Genomic DNA, 24,496 nt, shown 5'->3' on the forward strand with positions numbered 1-24,496 from the left:
AAAAACTATTTTTACTTTAAAATTTGCCAATAATCATTTTAGGAAAAAAAATTGTACGGTGGAAAAAAACCAGTTTTCTTTTGTTTTTCCCTCATTTTTACTAATATCTCGGCTTCTATAGCTTCGATTCAATTGGTTGATGGTTTCTTTTATTTCTTATTCTCCTCCTGTCAATCCTTTTTATATCTTATTACTATTGGCTTTTAAAAATAAAAAAAATCGACATAAAAACCCGTTTTTTTTATCCCAATACCCTAATAAATGGGACCCTCTTTTTCCTTTATCTTGTGGCACGTATAAATCGTGGAAAATTTACTTATTAAACTTTTCTACTAAGTTTTGAATGGTCTTTAAGGTAAAAAAAATTATTTTGAATTTGGAGCATAAATTTAAAAACGTAATTGAAATTACTTTGGAATCAGCGATTATCTGCATACTGTGGTGAATACGCCATAACGTTCGCTAGTACAACAGTGTGTTAATTGAGGATCCTGTTTTAGCGTATTTGCCCTAGATTCCACTGGCGTATTATAATAAAATAAGAAGGTATTAATATAATATTGAATATTGGTTATATTTATGCGAGTTACTTGAGAGCGGAGCGTACTGTAATACATCATGGTTCTTTGAAGCATGATACCCAGAAATAAGTAAGTAATATTTCAATGAAATTTATTTCTGATTATAATATATAATAAGACCTTCCCTCTCTGTATTTACTATAGATGTTAATTTTTTCGAAGTACTAAAAAAAGAAAAAGTTGGGTAGAGCACCATGCTGAGGCTAAGGTTTGAACTCAGAGCCTTATGAGGATACGGCAGGTCTCTTCCCCACTGCGTGTTTAGGGCACCTCTTGGATTTTTGTGGAGATTTTTTTTTGGAAATTATCATTTTCTAAGTAGTGACAGAAGCAATTATTTTGCATGCAATTATTACTTATGATAAAGTACACTATTTAAGGCAACATTCATAACAAATACCACGCAAATACATGAGGATATTCTTTCTATGAGTTCTTTACAGAATTCATGACACTATTTTTATAAAAAAACAGAAAAACGGTAATAACTTTTAAACCATCAACAATCGAATAATAGTATATTGGGTTTTTTTGATTGCTACTGATCTCCTCTATCGCCTACTTTTATTTGGACGTCTACTTTTGGGACACCCTGTATAGAGCTAGCGGCCTCTCGCTTGGCAACGGAAACTGTAGTAACTAACTTGACAGTTTGACGACGTGCCTAATTGGACCAATCAAGCTGGTAGAAAGGCATGGCCAAATTCAGGCGGGAAATCAAATTTAATTTAATCTGACAATCTTATCATTTAATCTTAATATCTAAAGCAAACGCCTAATCAAAAAGGTTACTGATAGAGAAAAGGGCTATTTTGATTAGGTGTTAGCATCAGATATTGATCTGAACACAAATAAAAGTTTTCAGCTTTATTTTACGTATCTAAATGAGTTAATTTACTGCAATAATCTATGACAGTGTACTAACAATAGTGTACGACATATCACTAATTGGACAAATGGAAATAAAACAACTTTTTTCTTTATTACATTTATTATTTAATTTTCCTGAAAAAAAAATTACTTAAATTAATATACATTATATACAATAATTTATTATAACAGACATTATAAAAATTAGAATTAATCTAAAAATGTTTTAAAGTATTTTGTTAGCACTGAACTATCCTAATTTTAAACAGATTAGAAAAGATTGTCAAAATTTTTGGGCTATTTTCTCATCGTACATCTAAAGGCATTCCCATTAGATTAATAATATCCTCATTTTATTAACACATAGATTCAATAGAGGATGAATTATCCGTATTTAATATGTACTTGTATCTGTTTGCTAAAGAAAAATTAAACAGAATTTAAAATTATTTAAATTGTAATTTAAATATTAATTTTTAAAATTAATTAAAAATTCTACAGCAGAGTATTATAGAAAGAAACAATATATCAATCTACAAAACAAAATGAAATGAAAATGAATACAACTTTTTAGTATTAACATATATCATTTACATAGTATATATTTGTTGGTTTCTTATAATACTAACAATATATCTTGGAACTATAATATTAACAAAAACTTAATTCAAGGACAGATGTTTACATAAAATAAAAAGAAACTCTTGTTATAAGAAAAACATTAATTCTGATCCATTCCGGGTGCTCAGGTCTCTTAGTCTCTATGCCTATGTCTCGTCTCAGTGGATACAGGAAGTGGTATGATATGAGCATGAAATAAAATAAAGAAAATAGGCAGTGCAAACTTTAGAAATCAATTTACTAAGTGATTCATGTGAAAAAAAGGCAAAATAAATGTTTAAAGATATGTATTGTAGTGTAATGCCAGCAGTATCAGCATTATTAAAATTTGTGGAGAACTGATCAGAAGAAATTCTATAGCTCAAAGTCTTAATAAAATTTAAATTGCATATCGCTCTACATGTTTTTCTTGTAATGGGAACTGAAGGAAATTTAAAGAAACCTTTAATTACTATGGTTCTCAGAACCATTTAAAATATACATACTCTTACATCAAGTAAATTGTCAGGAAAATTTTAAATCAATTTTTAATTGTTGAATAGAAAATGAGAGGCCAGACATTTTGTAATATGTATTTATAATAATCAAGTTAAAAATGAAATACTTGAAAAGTGAAACTTCTTCATTGAAATCAACTGAACATGATTTTATTAAAGACTAAAGATTGACAATTGACAATACAAAAACATAATAGTAATAAATAAAATCAGATTTTCTTACCAGTAACCTGGAATTTGCTGCAAATCAATTAAAACATTACTCCCAATATTGAAAGAGAACTTTTTAGAAAAAAAGAATTTAAAATAACATCCAAGGGGGCGTAGTCGGCCGCCATATTAGACTTCCAACTTTTAAAATTTTCCGACAGATGACGCAAGTCACATATTATTTATAAATCGTTAGTTCGTCCACCGTTGGCTGTAGCGCCACTGTAAGCTGTGGGAAGAGGGGAGGCGGCGGCAGGTGACCAGACGGAAATAAAATTCTGGGAATTATATTTATTTCATTATTTGCGTTTATTTTTGGTTTGTAAAGAACCCTGTTGTTATGAAGGGTATAAATAGACTACAAGCTGTTTGAAAAATTAAAATATTTTTGTTTTTGTATTAGTATTAGTAGTCAATAAGAAAAATATTTAAATATTGATTTGTTGAACCCAAAAATTATGAAAGGTTTATATGTTCTATACAGGGTGGAATCAGGACAGATATGATTAACTTGCGAATGCTTTCTAAAATTAGGAATATTTTGGTGCTTTCCATTCATAAAAAGAGCACATTTATTAGTCTTTGCTCATCTTAAGTTAAGCTTATTTTTGGTGACAGAAATCAGTACAAAAGCAATAACAATTTTATTTAATAAAAGTAATATATTTTTTACTATTTTTATTTAACACAATTGAGCTAAAAAAGTTTCGCTTTTTTATATCCTTTTTTCATTTGCTTTTTTCTGATATTATTTAAAGCCGTAGAACAAAATAATTAAACACACAATAAATTACACACCTATTCATGGGACTACGAAGTTTCATTTATTTTCCGACTTATCAGCATAAAATAACACAACCTTGCTATAGTTTTATTTGAATGGCTGTTATTTTATTGGAGTCGCTGCGATAATTTTACTACAAAATGTTTTTGAAGAAAATATTCGTATAGTGCTGTGATTTTAAGACTCAAAAGTTAGAGGTTCAGTTAGGTCATATTAAAGTTGCGTCATTTGATGCTCGAATATATACGGAAAAATTCATATTTTTTTTAAATACTTTACTTTTTACTTTCTATAGGTTAAAAAAAAAAGATTATAAAATACTATGCCTTTTAAAAGAAAGTGACACTTTTTCATTCGCTTTTTTTGACCTACACGATAATCGTGCTTAGCATCATAGGTACCTTTCCTATATAAAATTTAATTTGAGATCGCTTCAACAGTTATACAAAAAAAAAATTCTCGAATATTACAAATAAGCACCTAATAATAAACTAGTAAATTTATCGTGTTGTAAAAAATATACCATATCATATAAAAAACAATGCGGTCTTTTTGCAAGCCATTGCTTTTTTTGTAAATGTATGACATGGTCTGCATGCAATTAAACAATGTTATAATTTGTCATATAGCTTTGGCCATTGGCTATTTACCTTTTCCAAGGAAATTGTCTTAATTTATTTTTAAAATAAAGCACAAAAGACTTCTCTGATAAAAAAAATTAACGAGTTTTAATATCTTTTCAAGAAGCAATGAATCGTTTAATCAAGAGAAATCGTTTTTTAATAATTTTTTTTTGAATTAATGCATACCTTTAAAATAAGGTATTACATTTAAGATTTTAGAAAATAATTCTGAAAAAAAATAATGATTCTCCGACATACCTCTATATATATATATATATATATATATATATATATATATATATATATATATATATATATATATATATATATATATATATATATATATATATTATATATTAAAGGTATGCATTAATTCAAAAAAAAATTATTAAAAAACGATTTCTCTTGATTAAACGATTCATTGCTTCTTGAAAAGATATTAAAACTCGTTAATTTTTTTTATCAGAGAAGTCTTTTGTGCTTTATTTTAAAAATTAAGACAATTTCCTTGGAAAAGGTAAATAGCCAATGGCCAAAGCTATATGACAAATTATAACATTATTTAATTGCATGCAGACCATGTCATACATTTACAAAAAAAGCAATGGCTTGCAAAAAGACCGCATTGTTTTTTATATGATATGGTATATTTTTTACAACACGATAAATTTACTAGTTTATTATTAGGTGCTTATTTGTAATATTCGAGAATTTTTTTTTTGTATAACTGTTGAAGCGATCTCAAATTAAATTTTATATAGGAAAGGTACCTATGATGCTAAGCACGATTATCGTGTAGGTCAAAAAAAGCGAATGAAAAAGTGTCACTTTCTTTTAAAAGGCATAGTATTTTATAATCTTTTTTTTTAAACCTGTAGAAAGTAAAAAGTAAAGTATTTAAAAAAAAATATGAATTTTTCCGTATATATTCGAGCATCAAATGACGCAACTTTAATATGACCTAACTGAACCTCTAACTTTTGAGTCTTAAAATCACAGCACTATACGAATATTTTCTTCAAAAACATTTTGTAGTAAAATTATCGCAGCGACTCCAATAAAATAACAGCCATTCAAATAAAACTATAGCAAGGTTGTGTTATTTTATGCTGATAAGTCGGAAAATAAATGAAACTTCGTAGTCCCATGAATAGGTGTGTAATTTATTGTGTGTTTAATTATTTTGTTCTACGGCTTTAAATAATATCAGAAAAAAGCAAATGAAAAAAGGATATAAAAAAGCGAAACTTTTTTAGCTCAATTGTGTTAAATAAAAATAGTAAAAAATATATTACTTTTATTAAATAAAATTGTTATTGCTTTTGTACTGATTTCTGTCACCAAAAATAAGCTTAACTTAAGATGAGCAAAGACTAATAAATGTGCTCTTTTTATGAATGGAAAACACCAAAATATTCCTAATTTTAGAAAGCATTCGCAAGTTAATCATATCTGTCCTGATTCCACCCTGTATAGAACATATAAACCTTTCATAATTTTTGGGTTCAACAAATCAATATTTAAATATTTTTCTTATTGACTACTAATACTAATACAAAAACAAAAATATTTTAATTTTTCAAACAGCTTGTAGTCTATTTATACCCTTCAAAACAACAGGGTTCTTTACAAACCAAAAATAAACGCAAATAATGAAATAAATATAATTCCCAGAATTTTATTTCCGTCTGGTCACCTGCCGCCGCCTCCCCTCTTCCCACAGCTTACAGTGGCGCTACAGCCAACGGTGGACGAACTAACGATTTATAAATAATATGTGACTTGCGTCATCTGTCGGAAAATTTTAAAAGTTGGAAGTCTAATATGGCGGCCGACTACGCCCCCTTGGATATTATTTTAAATTCTTTTTTTCTAAAAAGTTCTCTTTCAATATTGGGAGTAATGTTTTAATTGATTTGCAGCAAATTCCAGGTTTCTGGTAAGAAAATCTGATTTTATTTATTACTATTATGTTTTTGTATTGTCAATTGTCAATCTTTAGTCTTTAATAAAATCATGTTCAGTTGATTTCAATGAAGAAGTTTCACTTTTCAAGTATTTCATTTTTAACTTGATTATTATAAATACATATTACAAAATGTCTGGCCTCTCATTTTCTATTCAACAATTAAAAATTGATTTAAAATTTTCCTGACAATTTACTTGATGTAAGAGTATGTATATTTTAAATGGTTCTGAGAACCATAGTAATTAAAGGTTTCTTTAAATTTCCTTCAGTTCCCATTACAAGAAAAACATGTAGAGCGATATGCAATTTAAATTTTATTAAGACTTTGAGCTATAGAATTTCTTCTGATCAGTTCTCCACAAATTTTAATAATGCTGATACTGCTGGCATTACACTACAATACATATCTTTAAACATTTATTTTGCCTTTTTTTCACATGAATCACTTAGTAAATTGATTTCTAAAGTTTGCACTGCCTATTTTTTTTATTTTATTTCATGCTCATATCATACCACTTCCTGTATCCACTGAGACGAGACATAGGCATAGAGACTAAGAGACCTGAGCACCCGGAATGGATCAGAATTAATGTTTTTCTTATAACAAGAGTTTCTTTTTATTTTATGTAAATATCTGTCCTTGAATTAAGTTTTTGTTAATATTATAGTTCCAAGATATATTGTTAGTATTATAAGAAACCAACAAATATATACTATGTAAATGATATATGTTTATACTAAAAAGTTGTTTTCATTTTCATTTCATTTTGTTTTGTAGATTGATATATTGTTTCTTTCTATAATACTCTGCTGTAGAATTTTTAATTAATTTTAAAAATTAATATTTAAATTACAATTTAAATAATTTTAAATTCTGTTTAATTTTTCTTTAGCAAACAGATACAAGTACATATTAAATACGGATAATTCATCCTCTATTGAATCTATGTGTTAATAAAATGAGGATATTATTAATCTAATGGGAATGCCTTTAGATGTACGATGAGAAAATAGCCCAAAAATTTTGACAATCTTTTCTAATCTGTTTAAAATTAGAATAGTTCAGTGCTAACAAAATACTTTAAAACATTTTTAGATTAATTCTAATTTTTATAATGTCTGTTATAATAAATTATTGTATATAATGTATATTAATTTAAGTAATTTTTTTTTCAGGAAAATTAAATAATAAATGTAATAAAGAAAAAAGTTGTTTTATTTCCATTTGTCCAATTAGTGATATGTCGTACACTATTGTTAGTACACTGTCATAGATTATTGCAGTAAATTAACTCATTTAGATACGTAAAATAAAGCTGAAAACTTTTATTTGTGTTCAGATCAATATCTGATGCTAACACCTAATCAAAATAGCCCTTTTCTCTATCAGTAACCTTTTTGATTAGGCGTTTGCTTTAGATATTAAGATTAAATGATAAGATTGTCAGATTAAATGAAATTTGATTTCCCGCCTGAATTTGGCCATGCCTTTCTACCAGCTTGATTGGTCCAATTAGGCACGTCGTCAAACTGTCAAGTTAGTTACTACAGTTTCCGTTGCCAAGCGAGAGGCCGCTAGCTCTATACAGGGTGTCCCAAAAGTAGACGTCCAAATAAAAGTAGGCGATAGAGGAGATCAGTAGCAATCAAAAAAACCCAATATACTATTATTCGATTGTTGATGGTTTAAAAGTTATTACCGTTTTTCTGTTTTTTTATAAAAATAGTGTCATGAATTCTGTAAAGAACTCATAGAAAGAATATCCTCATGTATTTGCGTGGTATTTGTTATGAATGTTGCCTTAAATAGTGTACTTTATCATAAGTAATAATTGCATGCAAAATAATTGCTTCTGTCACTACTTAGAAAATGATAATTTCCAAAAAAAAATCTCCACAAAAATCCAAGAGGTGCCCTAAACACGCAGTGGGGAAGAGACCTGCCGTATCCTCATAAGGCTCTGAGTTCAAACCTTAGCCTCAGCATGGTGCTCTACCCAACTTTTTCTTTTTTTAGTACTTCGAAAAAATTAACATCTATAGTAAATACAGAGAGGGAAGGTCTTATTATATATTATAATCAGAAATAAATTTTATTGAAATATTACTTACTTATTTCTGGGTATCATGCTTCAAAGAACCATGATGTATTACAGTACGCTCCGCTCTCAAGTAACTCGCATAAATATAACCAATATTCAATATTATATTAATACCTTCTTATTTTATTATAATACGCCAGTGGAATCTAGGGCAAATACGCTAAAACAGGATCCTCAATTAACACACTGTTGTACTAGCGAACGTTATGGCGTATTCACCACAGTATGCAGATAATCGCTGATTCCAAAGTAATTTCTATTACGTTTTTAAATTTATGCTCCAAATTCAAAATAATTTTTTTTACCTTAAAGACCATTCAAAACTTAGTAAAAAAGTTTAATAAGTAAATTTTCCACGATTTATACGTGCCACAAGATAAAGGAAAAAGAGGGTCCCATTTATTATGTATATATCATATATTATATATCATCTTTTCAAGAAGCAATGAATCGTTTAATCAAGAGAAATCGTTTTTTAATAATTTTTTTTTGAATTAATGCATACCTTTAAAATAAGGTATCACATTTAAGATTTTAGAAAATAATTCTGAAAAAAAATAATGATTCTCCGACATACCTCTATATATATATATATATATATATACATATATATATATATATATAGGAGCTATATATATATATATATATATATATATATATATATATACTGAAAAATTCATAATCGGAATTAAACCATAAATCACAAAGAATATATAATCACAATAAATATATAAGAATTTTTTTGTGAAGCTTAAATTGATTTCAGACAAATAAAGAGTAGAAGTTGGCTTCCAACCTGAATTTTTGGATTGGCGTCCTCTACATTCCATTTGGTCCTTACTTGAAGCAAGTGTAGATATTCCTTGCTCCAGTGAGCCCAGAAATGCTGCTTCATTGGTTGGATGTGCGAATAGCGTTTTACATAGTTCACCTTGTCGGCCTTGAGGTCCCTTTCAGGAATGGCTGTTAACTGTTGTGCGATTAGGAAATGCCCAGGTGTCAGTACTTCAAGGTCCCAGGGATCGGAAAAGATCGGAGTTAGGGGACGGGAATTTAGAATTGCCTCGATTTGTATCGCAAATGTATAAAATTCCTCGTAATCTAAATGTATGCCGCCCAATACACGCTTTATATGATGTTTACACGATTTTACTGCAGCTTCATGCAAACCTCCAAAATGAGGTGATCAAGGTGGCAGAAAATGCCATGTGATTTTAAAAAACCCAAGATAATCTTTGAAAGAGCTCGATTCCACCAATTTTCGAATAGCTCCTAGTTCATTGTTTGCCCCCACGAAATTGGTAGCGTTGTCTGAATAAATATTATCGCAAATGCCTCTTCTTGATACAAAACGCTTTAAAACGCTCAAAAAACCATTACTAGTTAAGTCAGAAATTACTTCAATGTGGACCGCCTTAACGGCTGAATAGACAAAAATGCATATATAGGCCTTAATAATTTTGTTTGTCTTCGTCTTACTCGCCTTTATTTCAAAAGGCCCGGCATAATCTACGAATACTGACGAACGTGTTACTCTATTCGAAGGCAATTCGCCCATTTTCGGAAATACACTTTTATGAGGACGGACTTTAAAGCAAACTAAACATTTACGAATTCGGGATCGCATTGCAGCCGAGTCTAATAACACCTCGACTATCCAGAAAGGGAGACAGTATCCTTAATTTACTTTTCGAATGTACTTTGTTTTTAGTTTTTAAATTAAGTATTTCACCCTCAAAACAATCGTTTTGTACTAAAATTACAAGTGCTGTCTCGCTTCTTTCAATTTCTAATAAAGCAAGAGATCCATGCTTCCTTTGTGTAGCCAAAACTTTACAGTTTTCGCAAAACCGTAAGCAATAGGCGACGGTACGAATCAATTTCTTTAAATTTGAAAATCGAGAAAAATCTCAAAATTCTTGGATTTGGTTACTTGGACGTGTAAAGATGTAATTCTAACTTCGGGAATTTCTTTCTTCGAGCCAATAAAATTCTTAATGTTTGAATTTGATGGCCATTAAATTTGATTTCGAAAAAACGCGGGCCCATGTAACCAGAGATCCGAATGAATTAGATTTTTAAGATTCGAGCCGCGTGATATAATATCAGCTGGATTGTGCTCTGAAGCAATGTAATTCAAATCTGTGATATTCGAATTTTGTTGGATTTCTGCGACACGGTTGGCAATAAATGTTTTCCAAGTTTTAGGTTCTTTGGAAATCCAGTTTAGAACTATTGTAGAGTCCGTCCAGAGATAAATTCGCGAAAAATCGATGTTTAAAGCCTTAAGGCATTTTACGAACAATCTAGTTAAAATTAATGCTTCCAATAGCATATACTCGAGCCTAGGAAGGGTTTGGCATTTTATTGGACTGACTCTTGACTTAGCGCAAAGTAAATTGCTTTGAATGTTACCATCTGAGGCTATGGATCTGATGTATATGCAGCATGCATAAGCGCATTCGCTGGCATCTGAAAACCCATGAATTTCGATTATTTTTGGACACTTAACGAGAACGTGACGAGGAATCTGCATTAAACCTACTTGGCCAATTTCATCTTTTAAATTCAACCATTCCCCAGTTATTTCGTCTGGCAAATCGTCTTTCCAGTCAGTTTGCAATCTCCACAATTTTTGTATAATGAGTTTAGCCCGGATTGACAAAGGACCTAAGATGCCCAATGGGTCGAAGATTTTTGCTATAAAAGACAAAATGGATCTTTTTGTGAAACTTTGATTTTAAGGGATAGTTTGAGAATTATATTGAAGAGTGTCTGCCTTTGGCGTCCAAGAAACACCCAAGGTTTTAATGCTAGAATCATTCGTAATAAGATATTCTTCTTTTAAGTTTCGATCGATGTTTTCAAGAATTCTGGGATCATTTGATTGGAACATTCGCATTTCGAATCCATATTGTAATAGAATATTGCAAACATTTTTCCGAATTTTATTTAGGATTCAAAATCAGAGGAACCCGTAAGAAGGTCATCGACAAAGAAATCGGACCTAATAATTTCACTTTCAAGCGGCCATAGCTTTAAGTTATCCATAGCCACTTGCTTTAGGCAACGGGTGGACAAGAAAGACGCCGAAGAAGTACCATACGTCACAGTGTTTAATTGAAAATGTTTGACGTTTTCGTCCTGAGAGTTTCGCCAAAGAATCCTCTGTAGATTTCGTTCATTTTGATCTATAAGTATTTGTCGGTACATTTTCCCAAGTCACCGATTAAAACCACATTATGCTTCCTAAACCGGTTTAAAATGCTAAATAGATCATCTACAATTGTTGGATCGACTTTTAGCACATTATTCAAAGACAAATTCGTGGAAGTTTTACACGCCGCGTCAAAAACCTTAACTTGGTCGTGGTACTTTCAGCCTTCTCAACGGGATGATGTGGGATATATTAAATAGGAGTATTCGAGGGAAAATCGCGAGGTATTTTAGTCATATGGCCTAGACTTTGATATTCAAGCATAAATTCTTTATAAAGTTTTTCGAGATTGGGATTTTTTGATAATCGTCTTTCGATGTCATATAAACGATTGAGTGCAGTTTCCTCGGAACTACCGAGGTTTTTAAAATTTTCTTTTAGAGGAAGTTTTACTACGAATTTACCGCTTCTATCGCGTGTCGTATGTCTGGTAAAGTGATTTTCGCATTCGATTTCTTCCTTAGTAAGCGAGGCCTGGGGAAGTGGATTAATTTCCTCTATTTTCCAGAATTTTTCGAGACTCTCAGAAAGAAAACATTGTGAAATGTGACAGTCAGATTTTATGTTGTGAAAGGGTATTGGCCCTGCTATAACCCAGCCCAGTAAGGTTTTTTGTAAAACGGGAAGATTTTTACCGAGTCGAACCTGTTCAGCAAATTAGATTGAAAAATATTTCACAACCAATAAGCATGTCGATCTCTGAAGGGATATTAAAATCTGGGTCTGCCATTGAGAATTCCAAAGGAATTTTTAGCGCGGAACTATCGAAGTTTGTTTGTGGAGTAAGGCCAGAGATTGAGGATAAAACTAAACATTTAAGCTTAGTTTTATAGCTGGTTTGTCGAGACAAAATTTCGATTTATACACGTTCCGAGATATCAGTTTTTATTTGATTAATTCTCATTACAGGTACGTTCACTTTCGTTGGTTCTATATCTAATTTATTTAGAAAATTAGTCGTAACAAAATTGGATTGTGATCCACTACCGAGGAGAACTTTACACGGTATCGGTTTACGATTTTTGCTAAGTACGTTAACTATAGCAGTCGATAATAAAATAAACGATTTTTTTATATTTTGACAAGTATTCGCGACCACCGATGTATTTTCCAATTCCGTGTTTTCATTTGAGTCGGGTGACTCTGATGCGAGATTCGTTGAGCAAGTTTTAACAGTGTTGCTGCGATGTAACAAAGTCGCGTGTTTCGATTTACAAATTTTTCAACCACTTGAGCGACATTCTTACCTTTGATGGCCGTAACGTAAACAATTGGTGCACAAGCGCATCTTATTTGCTTGACTAAAACGATCTGAGATTGATAATTGCTTAAATTTATCGCAAAAATATATGAAATGTGCCTCCTGTGAAATAAGGACACCGTGGCGTGTATACTTGTGCGCCATGTTGTGCGCTTGCGTGTGCGTTCAAGATAGCCACAAACGTTTTTGATTCGCGAGATCTGTTTGAAACTAAAGATTTTACATTCAAAGTTTCCAAAATGTGACAACGTTGCGAAAGAAATTTATTGAAATCATCAATGGTCGGAGAAACGATATCTTTACAATAAATCTCCCATTCACGTTTACTGGTATAATCAAGTTTGGCAACTAAAATGTAAATTAAAATCGTATGCCATTCTTTTACGTGTTCTCCCATTGATTCAAGAGAACGATAATTTTTTAAACCGGTATCAAAAAAATTTCGTAATTGGGAGTGCGATTCTTTTGAAATGGGCACGATTTTCATTATTTCCCTTAAATGGCAGTTTACAATTATTTTTCGATTGTTATAACGATTTTCTAATAAGTCCCAAGCAATTTTGTAGTTTTCCTCTGTCGCGTTCAAGGAAGCAATTAACCTCTTTGATTCACCAATTAAAGCCTCTTCTAAATGACAAAATTTAGCAACGTTCGGAATATTACTATTATGCACAATGGCCTTAAACATGTCACTAAACTTTTGCCATTCTGAATAATTGCCTGAAAACTGTGGGATCTTTAAGGATGAGAGATGAGACGCAATATTTGGCAACGCTGCTGTCATCTGTCTCGAAGTAGAAACATTTCCGTTCCCGCTACTAGTGTCCGGAGCGTTGTTGTCTGACAAATCAACAAGCAACGTTTGACTAGGTTTCTCGCGTAAATTAATTATTTGTTCGGCTTGGCTGATTGCGTTATAATACCGTTCTTCAAACGATTCGCGTTCGTTTTCATTTTCGTTTTCATTAAAATTGTCAGGAAAATCGCTTAGGATAAGGTTTTCAAATTCGGTTTGCATATTTCGGAATTTTTCCAATAGAGAACTCACATCTTTTAGTCGAGTTTTTAAAATATTAAATTTATTTTCGTCATATTTCGTTAAAAAAGTACAAAATCGAGTAAGTTCGCTTTTTAGATTAACGCGCGCGTTTTTAAGCCTTTTTAAATCATATTCCGGATTTAAATCGACATGAGAGTCCATGTCTTCGTGATCTGACATTTTAAATTCTATTCGAGCTTCAAAACAAAAACGAGTACCAAAAGGTAAATAGAAACGAGTTACTACATTATACAATTGGGACGAGAAAACATTAATGTTGCAAAAATATTTATTCCTTATTTTCGTGGGTGTAAACGTAGTCAAATGCCAACCGAGATTCGTGGAGATTACACAATAAATGGAAATAAAATAAAGCACAAGATTAGCTTAATTTTTCAAAACTCGAGAAAACAAATGCATGCATACCCTCAATCTGATTGCCTATTGCTGTTGTATGATTTAAGTAGAAAATACGTGCAAAATGACATGAAACGTTTTAAAAAAAAACGAGTATCGATATCGATATTTCACTAATACAGTGCAACAACCAAAATATTTTAAACGTGATCGAGACAATCTTCAATTCCCAATAACGAGATAGGAATTATCGGTATAGGCAATTGATTGATGAATTAATTATGGACAAATTGGAAAGGACTAACCTTAAAGTTCAACGATACTTTCACTCCTGCTGGCTTCCATCCGGCTCGAAGGACCATAATATGTATTAGCCGGCTTCCATCCAGGATGGGGAAGATCAAAACTAATTGCTTCGATTGAACTGTATTAATACCATATATTATTTAAAAACAAACAGGAACAAAAACATCATGATTGAAGAGCCGCGAGCGCCGTGAATCCCTGCCGCTGATCGTCACATAATAATTCGGTCGCTCGGCCTCTTGCCCAATCGGATTATGGCGTTGTTGCCGGATACAAAAATAAATACGTAATTATATGAATAACGCTTAACAAGTATTTCAAATGTAGTATAAGAAAAATTGAGGGAAACTATTATTACTAAAATTATGAAAAAAACCACATTTTGACAAATAACATGCTTCTAATATTAATTTCATGCTAATAGAGTATATTTTAAGAACCAAATAGGTTAAAACAAGGCAAGACAAAAGTAAAACTAATTTTAAAATATTAATTATAAAAGAGAATAATCGGCCAATATATAGAGGTGCATGTACACAGTGTAATTAAAAGTACCTTAATTGTAATGGCACTAAATTTTTTAATTTTCAAAAAATATTTGGCAATTACTAGCTTAACCGATAACTATTTATTATCTTTTGATATAGTGTTTTTGTTCTTTGGCTACTCGAGCTTAGTTTCTAATCTTAATGAGAAAAGGAATATAAATCTCAAAAAAAATTATATTTTATTATCAAAAATATGAACTAAGCTATTTAAAAGTTCTAATTTATGTGTCTAACTAATTTGATAGTTACATTTTTTTGTTTAATACTAACATATACATGTATGTAATAAACCCACGCTTTTTAAAAATGGGCATGTAATTGTAAATTAAGTAGTGATTAAAAGAACAAGGGTAATAAATAAATAATGTCTATTTACCAATTTTCAAAATTATTTCACATTATATAACCCTCCTAATTAATTACAAATAAACAAGTTACTGAGAAGAATAAGCAACTTAGGCTTGTAATACTAATTAGTAATACTAATATTAAAGAAATATACAGCTTATTATTAATTTACTCATACACTAGTTTTACACTTACTTATACTACACTACACTTTCATAATAATACTCTCGGAGACTAACCTTTAACTATAATCTGAACTTGATAAGTTAAAATGTTGCTTGGTTTGGCATGAAGAAGTCACTATCATCATTAAATAACATCATTAAAGTTCACACATATTTGTTTTGTATTTTTCTGCTATTAATCCAAATACTTTGATCCTTGCACCAGTTTCTCACAAATAACAAATTTCCATATTTGATAAATAAACAAGTGTTAATCCATATTTTTCATGAAAATTCACAATTAGTGTTACAACCCACAATTTTTGCCCAATTGGTTTATAACAATAGGTTTTATAACAAAATAACATTGACATTTTAGTTTAGAAATTGCAATTAAATAAGATCCAAAATAAACAAAACAAAGCAAACTAACCTGACTTTGTTCGGATATACATGTGGCGCCATCCTTTAAAAACTGCTTGAACTTTTGAATACAGTTTTATTCGAAAAAATCAATAAAGCAAGGAAATCGGAAAAAAAGTAAAATTTAAAAGAATTTTTCATCAGATTTGCCTGAAATTCGGCACACAGATTCTCGCATATATTCCGCACAGATTCACTACTTTCTTTTGTGATATTCGATCTGGTTATCTTAAAATTTAATAAACTGTAAATAAAATACCATCGGTAACGACGTGAAAACCCCCCGACCAAGATGCAAGCCAGCCTGATCAGCTGACGAGGGAAATCAATAATAGCAAATCAAAAATGTAAATTATAACGGATCGCCAAACAAAATAGTGAATCTGAGCGGAATCGAATAAGAAACACTTTGACCAATTTTCAACTCATTCTGATGTGAGGTTTTTTTTTAAGTACTACTAAGATGTTAAAAGTGACCAATCACGAGAGTGGATTAGACGTCGGAAAAGCGGCAAATGAGCAGGACTACGCTCAACAAATAGCAAATTCAACCCACGCTTGCAGAGTGTGGCCAGATTTCTCAAAGCGTTTTGCCGGATATACCGAAATTTATCGCCCAAAATCGCCATTTTCATTTTTAACCTCACCAATAGAGAGCGCGCAAAAAAAACATACATTACATTAATATAAGTGGTTGGTGTAGTGTAGATGATTTCAATTCGAACACCTTACAAATTGAGGTACGGTCAATATACTAAATTCACGCATTGAAACAAATAGCAAAATATATAATGAGCGGTCCTCGTATATTTAAAGACATCTGATCGCTGGAACTCCTAAACCCCGGCCACAGATGTAAATAGCTCCGTGTAAATAACTCCGCACGGCGCTATTTACATCTGTGCCCCGGCCCGTTCAACGAGAAATTTAGTCAGAGAGAGGTAGGCTAAGTCCCCAGCAGTGACGTGTAAAAGACGAAGACAAAAGACTACTACCGGCGCTTGGGGTTTGAATTGTGGACGGGCCGGGCCTATAGAAAATAAAAATTCTACGATAAATTTTACATGAGCCTGGTGCCAGTGGCGTTTTATGTTTTATTTCTGGTTTAGAATCAGGTGTCTTAAGAGTGTGTTGTAATTTTATAAATTAATTTGTTGTTACCGTTGTGGTCTTTGTTTATGTTGTTGCTTTTGTCGTTGTTAATACTGTTGTTGTTACTGTTGTTATCACTGTTTTTAAATACTTTTTATCTAATAATTTAAAATGCCATTGTGGAGACCTTTTGATGTTTCTGATAATAAAATGGACAATTTGGAAGTTAATTCCGACTTGGCGCAATCGGAATTTTTAAATAAAGACTTACATGTTCAAACCCAGAGAGTTGTTTTAAATATTTTCAATTGCCTAAAAAACGAAATGCGCGAGGCCTCACAAAACGACATTTTAAAAAGAGTTTGTGAGCTGACTAAACTTGCCCGTACTACCATCTATACAGTGATAAAAGCCGGAGACGTCATCGATCATTCTGTGAGGAGAAAAATATTTTTTACAATCCTTCTGTGGCACGCCTATGCTTTACAAAGAAGATACCGCTAATGACCCGAGTTTTAGTTTTTCTGCTGTTCGGATTGAGTTCATATGGACTATATATTAATGTATCATCGTTGTCTGATACCTTTATTTAAACAATGGTATTATGTATCAAAAGCATCCCAAATAATCATATACCAAAAACCGTTGACTAAAAATTTTCCCACCAATCCAGCAATAATTAATAAAATTAAAAGTTACTATTTGCCTTACCACCACAAGAGAGCACAAATAAAACCGCCGAACACAGAACACCCAGATAGAACCCTTATACCATTTTTATTTATTTAGGATTATTTTGTTTTAAATTTTAGTTAGATACCTGGTTACCTGCTTACCTTGAAATAAAGGTTCTCGTTCCCATTCGTTTTTGTGTTTTTTTTTCATATTTCACCCATTTCCCCATATTATATAAATAATTTTATTTTTATTAATAATCGAAGAAATCGCATATTGACAAGTATTGATTGACAGTATTGACAAAAGCGAAAACTGTCAAAAGTGTCAACAGAAAGTTGTAAGAGCGGGTCCACACTCCACAGCAGAGAAAACGCAACGCATCGGAAAATTAGATAGTCGCGGATGTACGAACAACTCATAGTAATTATTATCGAACGGTCTACAAACGGATCCGTTTTTTAGAAAAATTATTGCTTATCTAAGTTTTGTAATTACCTGATCGCCCAATTGATTTTGTAAATCGCCCAATTTGCGACTTGCGATTTTAACCAAAAAATGGTCGCAACATTTCTAAAAAAGTATCCCAAATTGCGATAAATCGCCCAATCTGGCCACGCTGTTGCATTCATTGAAATTAAAAACAAACTCAAATTTTATGACAATGACAAATGATGTTCTATCAGTCAATGTCAACAACTGTCTGTCAGCTCCCTGTCAATTTTGCCAAGCAAGATGGCCGATATACGATTCCGATTTCCACAAGTTTCATCCATGTGGTCGAATGCGCATTTTAAAGACGCCACTAAAAAGCACCCGATTCTCGCCGGTGAGTATGTTCGGAGAAAAATTCGGTCGTTTGACGTGAATAACAAGAATAACGACACGAATCTTCCCGGTTTTTTTGCGTTTGTTGGCTGGTTGTTTTCTTTCGTAAAAAAGCTGTAACTAATTTGATCGATTGTTGCGATTATACTGAATTTTCCTTTGTTTCTTTGTGAAATATTGACCATATTGTTGCTTGTAGTGTTTTAAAATAATTCCTGAAAAGCTGTATTAATTCCGTCGTGATTTTAGAATCCCAGCCCAAGTTTCATCCATGTGGTCGAATGCGCATTTTAGAGACGCCACTAAAAAGCACCCGATTCCCGCCGGTGATCGTGTATGTTCGGAGAAAAATTCGGTCGTTTGACGTGAATAACAAGAATAACGACACGAATTTTCCCGCTTTTTTTGCGTTTGTTGGCTAGTTGTTTTCTTTCGTAAAAAAGCTCTAACTAATTTGATCGATTATTGCGATTATACTGAACTTTCCTTTGTTTATTTGTGAAATGTTGACCATATTGTTTTGTTGCTTATAGTGTTTTAAAATAATACCTGAAAAGTTGTATTAATTCCAATTCAGCGACTTTAGCTGTAAAGATACAGTACTCAATAATATAGTACTCAAAACCATCAGAATCAGGAACAAACTATTAACAAAAATATGTGCCACTTATGCAGTAAGATGTTTTCTTCCATTTCAGCTAAGAAAAACATATTAAGGTTATTCATAAGCAGCAGCTCCCAGATAACCCAAAGTCTTACATTTCTTGTCCCTTATGCAAAGAGACTAAGTATTCTTGTGAGACTTATCAAAAACTTGAAGCTCATTTACAGGTAAGTTATGATATCAAAATAGAGTCCTCAACTTTCCACTTTTCCAGCATAGAAAGATTTGAGGAATCGTTAAGAGAGCATAAAATAAGCACAAACTATCCACTTGTGCGCACAAGGAAAATTGAAGACAAGACTGAAAAAGTATATTGTTGCAATCGAAGCGATTTTAAAGGTAAATTTGTAGCAATTTAAATTCTATCAAAGTATTTATTGCATACTGTACATATTCATTGTACTATTTAGTGAAAGATTGTTAAACATTGTACTTAATATGTAGCTGTTTCTAGGATTTGAAAGCAAATGTAGTAAGAGAACAATAAAATGTAGTGGTTCCATTAAAATGAATGATGTATGTCCTTCTCGTTTAAATGTCAAGATTTATGGTGCGTACCCGCACCATAGTACACATTATATAGTCCTTTAGGGTATCCACACAACGGGCCTGGATGATCACCAGTAGTATGGCTGTAAGCCTAATTTTTGTATTGTTTTTTTGGTGTGTGGCCTATTAGACTAAGCTATGCACCATAAAAACAATACAAAAATAAAGCTTACAGCCTTGCTATTGGCGACCATCCAGGCCCATGTGGATACCATTAGCTCTGTTTAACTTTTATGGTATTGGTTGTGGAAGCAAATTATGTATTTGAAATTTATTTGATCCGTTTGTTCTTAAATAGTACTAAATAATACTCTCTAACTATTTGAAATTGTGCGTTTTTTATACTATATACATATACATAAAAAAATAATTGACTTATGCCCATATACCCCATAAGCTAAATTGATGGATTTTTTTTTTGCTTGGGGTTAAAAGGCTTATTTTTATGCACTAATAATAATAAATGTTTTATATGTTTTTGTTATTGGAATTTCAGAATATAGTATCAAAATCACAAATTTTTTAAAGCTTTGCCTCCAGTCCATTGCTATTTAGGTATATCTAATCGGTAAAGCATTATTAATCTTACTATTTTCTATAGGAAATATTGATTTGATATTTTACAAGTCACATGTTGGTCAGAAAGAAGATGTCAAAACCCTGCACTTGTCACATGATGAAAAATCCCTGATTATTGAACACTTAAAAAATACATAATAACTTGTTTCTACCTAGTAGTTATTACCTCCTTATTTATTATTTAGTCCAATATTTAAACTGTTCAATAAAAATAACTAATTGTAATTTCCAAAAAGTTCAAAATTTGGTTAATATTTTTAAAAAGGTGCTGTATAGGCTCAATTTCAATTTAAGTAGAGTAATACATTATTATTGCCAATATGCTTCTTTTATGAAAACAAATTGCATGCTTATAATTTTTTTTTATCTCCCTAATTAAAATTGGGCACTTAGCAAAGTTTTTCTTTAAAGTTTTCATTTGGTCCAATAATAATATACATATAGTATTTAAATAATAGTGAAATAGCATTTGGTAAAAATAAATCAGTCAAATAAAAACATATGGAGAATATTGGAACATTCAAACCTAAATTAATATTCTAGGAGAGATTGATTCATCCTATCCTTCGAGTAGAAGATTTTTGTTTTGCAGCTGCTTTTTTTTAAAGTAATAGGTTAGATCAGGAGGTACAGGAATTATTTTTAGGTGCACTTTATGATAAAGTTAGATTAATCGAGCCACAATATTTTATGACTGATGATGATCCTAAACATTATAATGCATGGGTAAAGGTGATGGTACAGATCCCACCAAGAAAACTTTTGTGTAGTTGGCACATTATGAAAAACTGGTTTATACAAGAAAGATCTAAGGTAGTTTTAGCAAAGTACCAAGCAAATATTCGACTGCTATAAAATGTTATTTTTTACATTTTACCTACAAAATGATGAGATTAAGAAATCAATGAAATCCGACATGAAAAAAATAATTAGAGAAAAATCTAAATGAGATTAAAATGGAAGCTTTTATTGACAAGACTACAAAATATTTTGAAAAATTAGAAAATGCGAATGAAATTGCATTTTTATCTTATCTTAAAAAGTACGTTTGACAGTTATACTTCATGTGGTTATACGTCAAGGGTTCATTTAATACCTTCTGCATTGTTTTATTTTTAGAATAAAAAAATTATTTTGTTATGTGTACATAGGGGAGCAAAAAAGCTTTTTTTGACCACCTGTACACAAAAAGTAAATTTATTTATTCGAAAAGAGGAAAGCAAATATTACCATAGATAAGTAAGTACTATGTTACAGTGAGAGCTGGAAATTAGTGAATGCTAATAATAAATAACGTACTGTAGTTGGGTCAGGTTGAGCCTAAGATTTGTATATATGTATTTTTAAATTACAAATTCTTACATATTTTATTTGTCATTGGATAATTTTCAGCTTTTACGCTGAAACGTTACACATCATTCTCTGTGTGATCTGTTTCCTAAATTTGCATCGAAATTTGATTATGCACGAATCTAAGGACTTTAAAGTTGATATTAATATAAATTATAGGTTGATGGATGTAATTGAAGATTTGGCGGACGCAAAGATGTGGCAGAGAGTTTTGAAGTTGGAAAGACCAGATACGGATAACTACCAAGATAAAATGATAGTAAAAGCTCATAAAATGGCAGAAAAAATGGATATGGTAAATATGGTAACTGAAATTGGATTTGAACGGTTTCAGGTAAAAAATACAAAAGAAGAATTTTATAATGTTTCCCTAAATGAAGGCTGCGAGGTTGGTTGCAAAACATTGTATTGTAAATTATGTAAGATATTGCATTAAAATAACAATATGCAAACACATACATTTAATATGTTTATAATTATGAGCAAAGGAAGGGAAGCGATTCTGTTTTAGGTGATGTCGCTGAACTCCTTGGGGAATTCTTCCAATAATATTGAAGCTAGCTATAATGTAGAAATTGAAACATTTGGTAATGAGAAGACGACTGAAAATCAACAAGTAGCAGTACAACCATTAAACAAGCAATCAACAAGAGAAATTGAAATTGAGAGCGTATCAAACTTTTTAAAGTTCTTTAAATGGCGAAACTTATGATAAGTAAGTTATATTTTTATAAAATTATATAAGATTTATTAACATATGTATACCTGTAAATGTCTAGGTGCATGAGACAACTGACATCAATGATGGAACAGGTAAATAAGACAAATACAGGTAAACGAAAAATGGACAAACAAGTTTATTTTCCATCAAAAAAGAAGAAGGAGCAGTAAATAAAAATAATAAATTGTATATTTGTTTCTATTTATCAGTATTTTTTTTATATAATAGTAGGTATATTTTTATAGCTTTAAATATATATGTGTATTATAATTTTTTATTTTTATTATTACCTATCTAATAAGTTTCTTGCAGTTTCTTCTTATGAGTATTAATCGAAACTGCGAATTGTAAATTAATATTTTAGCATGAAATAATTAAGTTTCTTTTCAAATCGCTCATATACATGTCTTTGCAGCATTTATAAAATAAAACTTTTAATATATGGTACGTTTATATAACAGCATAACTAATTAAATCCATTGTGTTTTCACTTACCAAAATTACCTCTCTACCTAGGTATAAAAGTTATTTAAAAAAATAGGTACTTATTTCAAAAAGATTAATAACATTTATATATTTAACATTAAAATTAAATTACAACACTACAATATTTTATAAATTTTGTTTTCCATTTATTTATTTTTTCTAAATATACAATACCCTATTGTTTAAGTTGGGCTTTTTCTTTTAATATGTCCACATATAGGGAACTTAATAAAAAATAGTTATTTGTATAACAAAAGGGTGAAAAGTGCATAATTTCCTTACGTGGATGAAGTTTGATCCAGCAAAAGTATCCACAGTGAGGAAATGACACTACTCCTACAGTATTTATATAATTTTTTCTACTTCCATTCTTATTAATAAGTACAATTGAATGTAAAAAATTAATTTTATAATAATAAATTTTAAAATAATAAGCAAGATATAGTCAAATAAAAGAATTCAAATAGACAGCGAAAGAAAATTAAAAATTTTCTTATAAGGGAGTAGAAAAAGAAATTTTTGAAATAACAGTTTCTCAAAAATAAACATAATCATTTTAAATAATATCCAAAATCAAATAAATCCATGTCCGCCCAAAAAAAATTTTCAAAATATTTATTCAAAAAAAAAATTCAATTTCCATTCCATTGGATCGTTCAACCAAACTGCATTTTTTTGATACTTACATTAGGGTATTATGTATCATATAATTAATAATTCAATTTTCTTGTTTGCATCCTTTATTTATATTTAATTTATTTAAAGAATCAATTATTATTCCAGAAACGCTATTTTTTATTTTAATTAAATTATTTCTTATTCGAAACCGCTGCTTCCAGCAGCAAACATTGCTGTTTTGTTGGTTGCCCGCCAATCTGAACATTCAAAATCTGTTGAAATAATAATAGACAATATTAATTAATTTCCCTATAATATTTCAATCAATATTTAGGTAGACATGTAGACATTCAGATCAACCCTTTAATGAAAGGCATCCAATAATTTTGCCTTATAAACATGTGTTAACGAATAGAATCATCAGACATGAGCGTCTATTCCATTATGGTGCGCAAGCACTGTTGTATTCAATTCGAGAGAGATATTGGCCTGTTTCTGGGTGCAACCAATGCAAGGGGGTTGTTAGAAAGTGCATGACTTGTTTTAGAGCGGCTTCAAAAAACACAAATAATTATTTGATGGGAGATCTACCCAAGGTTCGTGTTAGTCCTTTTACTGTTTTATCAAATGTTGGTACCGACTTTGGTGGTACTATCTTTTTAAAAGATAGACTGACACGAGGGGCAAACATTGTAAAGGCATATATATGTTTATTTATATGCATGAATACAAAGACTGTACGTATTGAGTTGGTCTCAGACCCTATTACAGAAGCATTTATGTTTGCATTAAAACGTTTTATTAGTAAGCGTGGCAAACCTACTAATATATATTCTGATAATGGCTTAAATTATGTAGCTGCTAATAATGAAATTTAAAAATTGTTTGAATTTCTAAATAACAATGCGAGTTATATTTCCAATAATGTTGTAAGTGACCAGATTCCATGGCATTTTATTCCGGCTCGCTCTCCCAGTTTCCGTGGAATATGGGAAGCTGGAATTAAAAGTGCTA

The 24,496-nt window shown here is 30.8% G+C and overlaps 1 protein-coding gene across 1 annotated transcript in view; it reads right to left on the minus strand.

Moving 5' to 3' along the window:
• Positions 1-24,496, minus strand: part of LOC126750624 (uncharacterized) — a 353,062-nt gene that overhangs the window by 32,944 nt on the left and 295,622 nt on the right. The window lies entirely within an intron of this gene.

This window comes from Anthonomus grandis, chromosome 2 (genome assembly GCF_022605725.1).
Source record: "Anthonomus grandis grandis chromosome 2, icAntGran1.3, whole genome shotgun sequence".
Lineage (NCBI taxonomy): Eukaryota > Metazoa > Arthropoda > Insecta > Coleoptera > Curculionidae > Anthonomus > Anthonomus grandis.